Here is a 9,027-nt window from a genome sequence, read left to right on the forward strand (position 1 = left end):
CTCTATTGGATTGAGAATCAGAAGTGAGAGAGATGTCCCCAGGGTATACTTAACACCATTATTTGAACTGAAACGTGAAGTCCAAATTTTCCTGACAGAAAGTATGATTTGTCTGATGGGACTGGCTTTGCCAACTAGGTTATATGGAGAACACTTTCCATAAACTGATTGAACTAAAATCTGTTTTTGACAAAAAAAAAAAAATACTTAAGGTGTGTTCACAATATAGAAAACACTAGAAAATATATCCTTTGAAACTATTTAAACTTATGATTTGAAAATTTTGGATGTCAACCTAAAGATGTATTTTGCAAGGACTATGAGCAAAAGTATTTGAAAACCGCTGTCCCTTAGGCCTCTACGTGGTCCCAAATGACCCTAGGGAACAGCCGGGAAGCAGAGGACGAGCCATCCAGGATGCTCAGGCCAAGCCTCGCAGCGGGCTCCTCGCCTGATACCAGTTTGTCTTGGAGTCTGCCCAGCTCTTCAGAATTGTCTGGCCTGTCAGAATAGAAGATTTTACCTGGGTCCAGTTTGACTGTCAAGTTGACACCCCTGCCACCTGCCAGGACACCCTACACCCGAGAGGGAGAGGCAGTGCTGGACTTGAAGCAGCAGAACGATGAAGAGCCAGCATGGAGCCCCGGCTGAGACACACTCTGACGTTTGTTCTGCCTCACCCCAGTTCTACCCTGCCTGCTAGGTTCATAACTCCTCTGTCGAATATTCATTGTGCACAGTATGTGGCAGGCTCCGTTCTTTCAAAGTTCTGCCTTCACGCCTCCTCCAAGAAGAAGCCTTGTTTGATTCTCTAGCCTGAATTAGGAACTCGTCTGAGCTCCCAGCATCCTGGGACTTCTGCCAGCATCCTGGGACTTCTGCTGTTAAGGCGCTCATCACTCTGCATAGTCATTGTTTCCCTGGAATGCAACAGTGCCCACTCATAAGAGAGCTGGCTCCAGATTCAGGCTGTTGGGTTGAAACCACCACTTTACAAGCTGTGTGACCTTGAATAAGTTAGCTAACCTCTCTGTGCTTCCTATTTTTTTGTGTGTGTGTGTGTGAGGAAGATCAGCCCTGAGCTAACATCTGTTGCCAATCCTCCTCTTTTTGCTGAGGAAGACTGGCCCTGGGCTAACATCCATGCCCATCTTCCTCTACTTTATATGGGACGCCGCCACAGCATGGCTTGACAAGCGGTGCATCGGTGTGTGCCCGGGATCCGAACCTGCGAACCCCAGGCCACCAGCGTGGAGTGCACGCATTTAATGGCTGCGCCACTGGACCGGCCCCTGTGCTTCCATTTTTTAAATCTATAAAGCAGGCAAAATAGTACCTACTTCATGGTGTTGGGAGAACCTGAGATAACTGAGTTCAAGTGCCTTTCACGGTGCTCGAACTTGAGCACTACATGCACATTGCAACCAGTCTGCTAAATACAAGGAAGCACAAAGAAGCAAAGATTACTCCAACAATCTGAGGCGCAGTCTTTCAGATATTTTCTATGCACATATGTACTTACATAAAATATGAACCTCTTACATCGTGAACTTTCCCTCTCTGAGCATTCTGAAGAGATTTAAGTTAAATATAAAAAACAGTTGGGGAAGAATTATTTATTATTCAAGCTTTCCAGCGATGAAGATGAGATCTCATCAGGCAGGTCACTTAACCTCTTTGTACCTGCTTCCTGTAAAATAAGAAATGTTGATGAAATGGAGTAAAACACGGGAAAGTGCTCACTCACAACAGTGCCCAGAGCACGGAGCCTTCCACAACTGTTTGCTTTCATGTTGTTAATATCAGCATCTGTTTAAACTTCTGGCAGTGTCAACACAAAATAACCAATAACCATTCTATAGACAAGAAAAATAAGGTGAGGGGCCTGCTGGTGGTACAGCGGTTAAGTGCACACGCTCCGCTGTGGTGGGTCAGGGGGTTTGGGGCGTGATTTGCAGGGGTTCGCAGGTTCTGATCCCGGGCGCACCAACGCACCGCCTGTCAAGCCACGCTGTGGCGGCGTCCCATATAAGGTAGAGGAAGATGGGCACAGATGTTAGCCCAGGGCCAATCTTCCTCGGCAAAAAAAGAGGAGGATTGGCATCGGATATTAGCTCAGGGCTGATCTTCCTCACCAAAAAAAATAAAGAGAGAAATAAGGTGAGTTTACTTGAGCCAGAGTGAGGATTACAACATGGGAAGGCCTTGGAAAGCGTTCTGGAGAAGCATGGTTTTCAGTAGTCTTATATCTTTTTAGAACAAAGAACATACATTCAACACACCCAGGATACATTCTCATCAAACGTATTCAGTTGCAAATTAGCAGGTCACCGTGACCCGATGTCAGCAAAGAGACTAATCCGGTGTTACCATAGGGCGTCACCAATAGGGCGTAGGAGGGGAAGCACGCATTCTTATCTTAAGAGAGTGCATTCTTTACTTTAATGGTTAAGCAGATGGACGATGTATGTCTGATAGGCCATGAGTCAGGCTTTTTAGTTTAAGGCGAACCGGTTTTGAACCCGAACAGTTACCCCATATACCTCAATATGTGAGAATCTCTTGTCACCTGTGAGATGCTAGGCATCTACACATCAGCAATAGATAGGGGAAAAAATATCATTCACAATAGCAGTGAAAACTATTACTCAGGAATAATATTAACCAAAAAAAAAAAAAATGTGTGAGACTTATTGAGGAAAAAAACCTGCTGACAAGAGATTTTCAAAGTTCTGCCTTGATGACACCTTCTCCAGGAAGAAGCCTTGTTTGATTCTCTAGCTTGAATTAGGAACTGCCTGACTCTCCCCCAGTGGAGTGCCAAGGCGGTGGGCTCTGCCTGCAGCCCCTGCTGATGCCAGGGCTCAAAGTAGAAGCGAAGAAAGAGACCTGCCGGGTGCAGTCAGCGGGCAAGGGAGCCTGCTGCACCCACGTCTCCGCTGGGCCTGGAGACCTCTCCCCTCCCTTCCCGCTGCTGCTCCTGAATTCCACAGAGACCTGCCTGTCCTAAGAGGTGGCCCTGACTTTGCAGCCGAGGTCAGACGGGAGGGTTAGAGCTTTCCTTCCGGGTGTCCCGCTGCTCCAGCCCAGAGGAATATCCCATCTACCCATCTTTCTCTAGACAAGAGCGGCTTCTGTGGAGACGGGACGCCTCCTCCCACCCGATATTCAAGATTCTAACTGCCGTATCCCATCACAGTTTTGGAGTGGGGATTCTCCTCTGGATTTCTGTAATGAGACCAAGCACTTTCTTTAGAAGAGGACTTCCTCGTAAGGACACAGGGACCAGGTAAATGGGAAACCTGCGCCATCTCCTGGCCACGAGCATGAGAAGCGTTCTTAAGACCCATTGTTGGTTAATACTCAGCAAGGGATTTTCTCTTCCTTCTCTGCTAGATCTGAGGCTCTGCGATCTTCAGCGTGCTGCAGTGAAGACTCACCTGAGGAGCCAGGTTAAAATGCAGATTCTAATTCCTAAGTGTGCACCTGCCCGCCCCAGGATTCAGATGTCCACTCTTCCTGGACCACACGCTGAGAAACAGCAACAAAATGTGAAACGAATAATGGGTTTTTAAAAATCGTTTATGATTAAAAAAGAAAACATTTTCATTAAAGTGTAAACGTTTGGGGAGTACAGAAATATTAAAGATGAAAATCAAAATCACATGTAATCCCAGAGAAAAGCACCATTTTATAATCTTGTTTTTATGTCTTTTTAGTCTTGTGTCCCCAGTACAAAAATTTCTTAGCTGCATTATTTTCCTCTGGGTGGCGCTGTGCCGTGTGGTATTAACGGTCCCCACGCGGGTTCCGAGAGCACCCTTATGCCATTTTCACTATTATAAATAATAGTGTGGTATTGGTATGATCATCCGCTTACAATAATCTTCGTGTACGACTTGATTATTTCCTTAGGATGTAATGGTAACGATTATGGCACGGATCGATTCTTTTTTTTTTTTTTTTAAAGATTTTATTTATTTTATTTTTTCTCCCCAAAGCCCCAGTAGATAGTTGTATGTCATAGCTGCACATCCTTCTAGTTGCTGTATGTGGGACTCGGCCTCAGGATGGAGGGAGAAGTGGTGCCTCGATGCGCACCCGGGATCCGAACCCCGGCCACCAGCATCGCAGCGCGCGCACTTAACCACCAAGCCACAGGGCCGGCCCCAGATGGATTCTTGATAACATTGCCAGCTCATTGTTTCTCATTTTAATACATTTAATATGTTAGCCAGAACTTCCAAAACATGGAATTGCATAGATGAAAGGAGTCCATTCCTCTACAAACATAAGTCTCTAGTCAGAATAATAAAGACTATCGTTCCAAACATTTGATGGAATTTTGCAATCCAAGAGATATTTCCTCTCCAGGTGTACCGTCCTGCTCCTGCTCTGTTTTGCTTTCTCCTTTTCCCCAAGGTAAAAAAAAAGATCTTGGATTTTGATGATTTGTTATTCATTATTAGCCTAATTTTAATGAAGAGGTTGGAATATTAGGAGTGTGGTAAGAAACTGAGGTAACATACATTTTTCATAACTGAATGTTATGTAGTACACCAAGTTCAGCCCGACGCTTAGAGTGCTGACTTGGCTGGGAATGTGTTTGACCCCATGGGCATGAAGCAAGCAATGATCGGATCCATGACCCAGAGAGTGAGCAAGCTATGAAAATCATCCCAAAGAGAAGTGATGCATGCACTAAAGCAAGGTATAGTCCTAACAGCCAATTTCACTCCGCTTTTACGCATGTATTAACTCATTCAGTCGTCCTGTGTTATGTTAGCCTATGAAGTGGGTATTATTCTTATCATCATCCTCACTTTACAGATGAGGAGGCTAAGGCACAGAGTAACTTGCCCAGAGTCCCAAGAGCCAGGATTTGAACCTCGGGGTTCCTGCTCCAGAGTCCACGCACATAACTACTAAACAATAACATCTCTCTGTACTACCCAGGAGGGAAGGATTATGACTCTGGAGGATCAAAAAGGATTTAAAAAAATTAATATTTTCGGGCCGGCCCCGTGGCTTATCAGTTAAGTGCGCGCGCTCCGCTGTTGGCGGCCCAGGTTAGGATCCCGCGCACGCACCGACGCACCGCTTCTCCGGCCATGCTGGGGCCGTGTCCCACATACAGCAACTGGAGGGTTGTGCAGCTGTGACATACAACTATCTACTGGGGCTGTGGGGCAAAAAAATAAATAAATAAAAATTTTAAAAAAATTAATATTTTCAATTAATGTTAATTGAGCATCTACCAATTGGCAAGCAATGTGCAAGGAGCTGGATACTCAGTGGTGAAAATGACAGTCACGGTGCCCAAGAGATATTCCCTCTGCAGGTGTGCTGTCCAAACTTCTTCATTAAGTGTGCGATCTAGCAGGGGAGCCAGAGAGTAAACAAATAAAAACACAAATGAATACATAATTACATGCTGTAAAAGTGTAACGAAGGCAAAGAACTGAGTACTAATATAAAAATAGTAACAACAGGACGAGGAGGGGCTATTAGATTATGGTGGCATCATGAATGGCCTCTCTGAGGAAGTGACATTCAAATCTGGAGTTAAGCCACGTCCTGGGGGCAGGGGCTTGGGGCAAGAGGAACTGAAGGAGAGGTTGCAACAGCAAGGGAGACGTAAGAACAGATCATTCTGGGCCATGTTCAAGAAATGGATTTACTCCAAGGTCCATGAAGGCTTTGATGCAGGGGTGAAGAGGAGGTTACATGGTCCTATTAACATCTCAAGATCATTTGATTGCATGGAGTATGAATTGAGGGTTGAGAAAGTGAAAACTGGGAGAGCAGTTAGAAGTAGCTTCAGGCACGAAATGATGGTGGTCTGGCCCAGGCTGGCGGCTCTGGTGATAGAGAAAAGTGGACATCCCACAGACATGCATTATTAGGAGTATAGCCAGCAATTCTGGTGGGTGGCTTAGATGTTGGGGGTTACTTTAAGGTTTTGACTTGGCCAGCTAGGTAGATGTTAAGCTGTTTATTAAGATGGAGAAGACTGGTGGTGAACAGACTTTGAGGGGAGCACAGAAGATCTCTCAAAAATCCAGCTCCCAGAAATGAGTGTCCACCAGAGTTCAACCAGCTTAAATCACATTCCTTTTTTCAGCATAATTCACAGTGCCCTCTCAACTCATCCTCTCTCCCATCTCTAAAAGCAATCATGGGGCCGGCCTGGTGGCATAGCCGTTAAGTGCACATGCTCTGCTTCAACTGCCCGGGGTTCGAAGGTTCGGATCCCAGGCCCACACCAATGCACCGTTTGTCAAGCCATGCTGTGGTGGCATCCCACATAAAGTACAGGAAGATGGGCATGGATGTTAGCCCAGGGCCAATCTTCCTCAGCAAAAGGAGGAGGATTGGCAACAGATGTTAGCTCAGGGCTAATTTTCCTCACAAAAATAAAATAAAATAAAATAAAAGCAATCATACTAGCCTCACAATAATAAGCAATGTGACCTGTTGTCTTGAGAAGTGGGAGGGGTGAGCTCCCAAGCAGGCTCCTTGGCCCTCGCCCATTGGTCTTCCCTTCCTCTTGTAGGTTCTTGCACTGTGACTGTGGAATAGGAACTCTGAGAGGTCAGAGATCTTATCTGGCTGGTTCACCACTGTGTCCCTTTTCTGAGGGAGCTATTATGATTTCAATCTTACTCTCTGGAGAATTCCCAGCCAGCCCTCCCCATTCACAATTAGTAGGTCTATCACCCTCTACACCCATTTTATTTTTGAACCAATTTCAAAGGGGAGTGCAGGAATAATTTGAACATTGGTGCAGGTATCTGACATCTTCCAGCCCCAGAAATCTTGTTCTTACTCTATTACAGTGATTTCTTTAAAGGGCAAATCTGACCACAAAACTCCACAGATTAAATGATCTCAATGCTGGAAGGGTAATTCCAGGCTCTGTCAGGTGGCCTAGAGGGGGGTCCTGACTTGGACCCTGTCTGCCCAGTCACATCTCTTTGCACTTCTCTTCTCACATCTTACCTTCCAGTCACACTTGAGTCTCGGAAGTTTAGGGAACTCACCATTCTCGATTCTCACTTTGAAATTCTCACTTTGAAAATGCTGCTGTTCTCCCTGGACCCCAAGCCATTCCAGGCCCATCACCCCTTCACCTGGCCACCCTGCTGACTCTCACTGCTCTGCAGCCTCTGCAGGCCTCTCCCACAGCGCCCTGTGCTTCCCTCTATCATGACATCTCCTCCCTCATCATCGCATCAGTCTCCCTCCGGCGTAGCACCGTCTCCCTCTATGGCAATCAGTTTCCTTATCCGCCTCCGCTTTCCACTAAGCAAGTCAGGGACTGTGTCCTCCTCACTTCCGTATCTCCTCAACCTAACATGCTCAGCTCTTAGTAAGTGTTACGCGAGTAACTGAAACAGTGTTATCGTACCTCATATATGTTTAAATCAATTTTAATGACTGCTAAATCTTCTGGCACTCTCTAAGTGCATCCTACAGTAGCCCTTTTATTGAAAACGCACAGTAAAATGACAAACTCCGGCAACAAGATTCCTCCAGAGTGCGGGTCCTGGAAGGGGGCAGGATTGGGGGGACCCTAAGGTCTGAAATGCACACGCTGGCCCTGGCACGCTCCCCTCTCTAAGTCGTTACTCATTGTCAAGCGCCAGGCAAACGGACGCGATTTGCTTAACAGAAAAGCGGAGACTGCAAGACAAGAGAAGGCGGCCAGAGTCAGGACGCACCCCCGAGGGCTGTGAGGACGCTGCCCACTTGCAGCAGGTGACCGCCCGCACTGCGCGCCCGCCCCGTGCACGGGGCCCTGCAGGCTCCGCCCGCCGCCCTCCCGGGCCTCAGACCCCCCCACGTGACCTCCCGAGTGCCGCCCCCGGCCCCTCCCATCTCCCCCGGCCCGCCCCCCTCGGTCCCCTTCCCCCCCGGCCCGGGCCCCGCGCGTCCCTCGGGCGCCCCCGCGCGGCCGTCTGCGCCGTCGCGGCCGCGGCCCCGAGTCCTCCCGGAGCCGGCTGGGGCGCGGCCCCGACCCGGATCCGGGTCCATCCTGTGCCGGCAGGATGCGGCGCCCGGCGGGCCGCGGCGGGGCTGGGCGCCGTGACTGCGTCTCGTCCCGGACAGGGGCTCCGGCTGTCCCCGTCCCGCCGGCGGCCACACGTGACGGCCCCGCGCAGCCGCCGGGGGTCCCAGCCCGCCCCCCGCAGCGCCCCAGACGGGTCAGGGACACGGGTCATGACCGGGCGCCTGGCCGGGTCGCATCCTCCCTGCGGCCGAGGACACCTCCGCCCGGGGACCGCGGGCAGGGGTCCGATCCTGTGTCCCCTTCTGTGAACGACGGGACGACTGGGAACAACGCTGTCCCGAAGGGCTGTTGTGAAGACTCCTTGTTCCCCCCGGTGTTTTATTATGCAGAATTGCAATACAGTTTATAAAAACCTGGATCCGCACAGCGCCTGGCCACGTATTTCAGTGCAGCCAATATCTGAACATTCACGGTGCGCCGGGCACTGTGCCGGGTGCTGGGGGTGCGAGGGTGAGAGACTGTCTCCCTCCTGCAGATGCTCAGAACGTGGCCGGAACAAGAGACCCGTTAACAGATACCCCCTCTCCCACTGTCTAGTTGGCGTGATGGGGGAGCTGGGGGTGACCCGAAGCAGAGGACAGCAGCTTACCCTGCGGGGGTCTGTGGGGTCAGGGAAGGCTTCCTGGAGGAAGTGAGGTTTCAGAGGAGACTGTATTATAGTCTCTATAAATACTGTAACACACATAGTGCGATGTGCACGTGAACTGGCTTCACCCAGCACCCCAGGGGTTGAGAGTTAACGGCAGGTGTACCCAGGAAGGAATCTATGTCCAAAGATGGATAATTAGCAACTGAAGGACCACATGGATGGCTTCAAACATCATCATGCAAAGCGACACTGAAGGGTGCATTAATTACCTTAAGGGGACTTTTTAAATTAGTGAAACGAAATTGTTCAAGATCTGTCCTTGGGAGAAAGATGGGCCTGTACCTGTACAGCAGGTGAGGGACCT

This window comes from Ceratotherium simum, chromosome 2, assembly GCF_057802395.1.
Source record: "Ceratotherium simum simum isolate JZ-2026a chromosome 2, ASM5780239v1, whole genome shotgun sequence".
NCBI classification, from domain to species: Eukaryota; Metazoa; Chordata; class Mammalia; order Perissodactyla; family Rhinocerotidae; genus Ceratotherium; species Ceratotherium simum.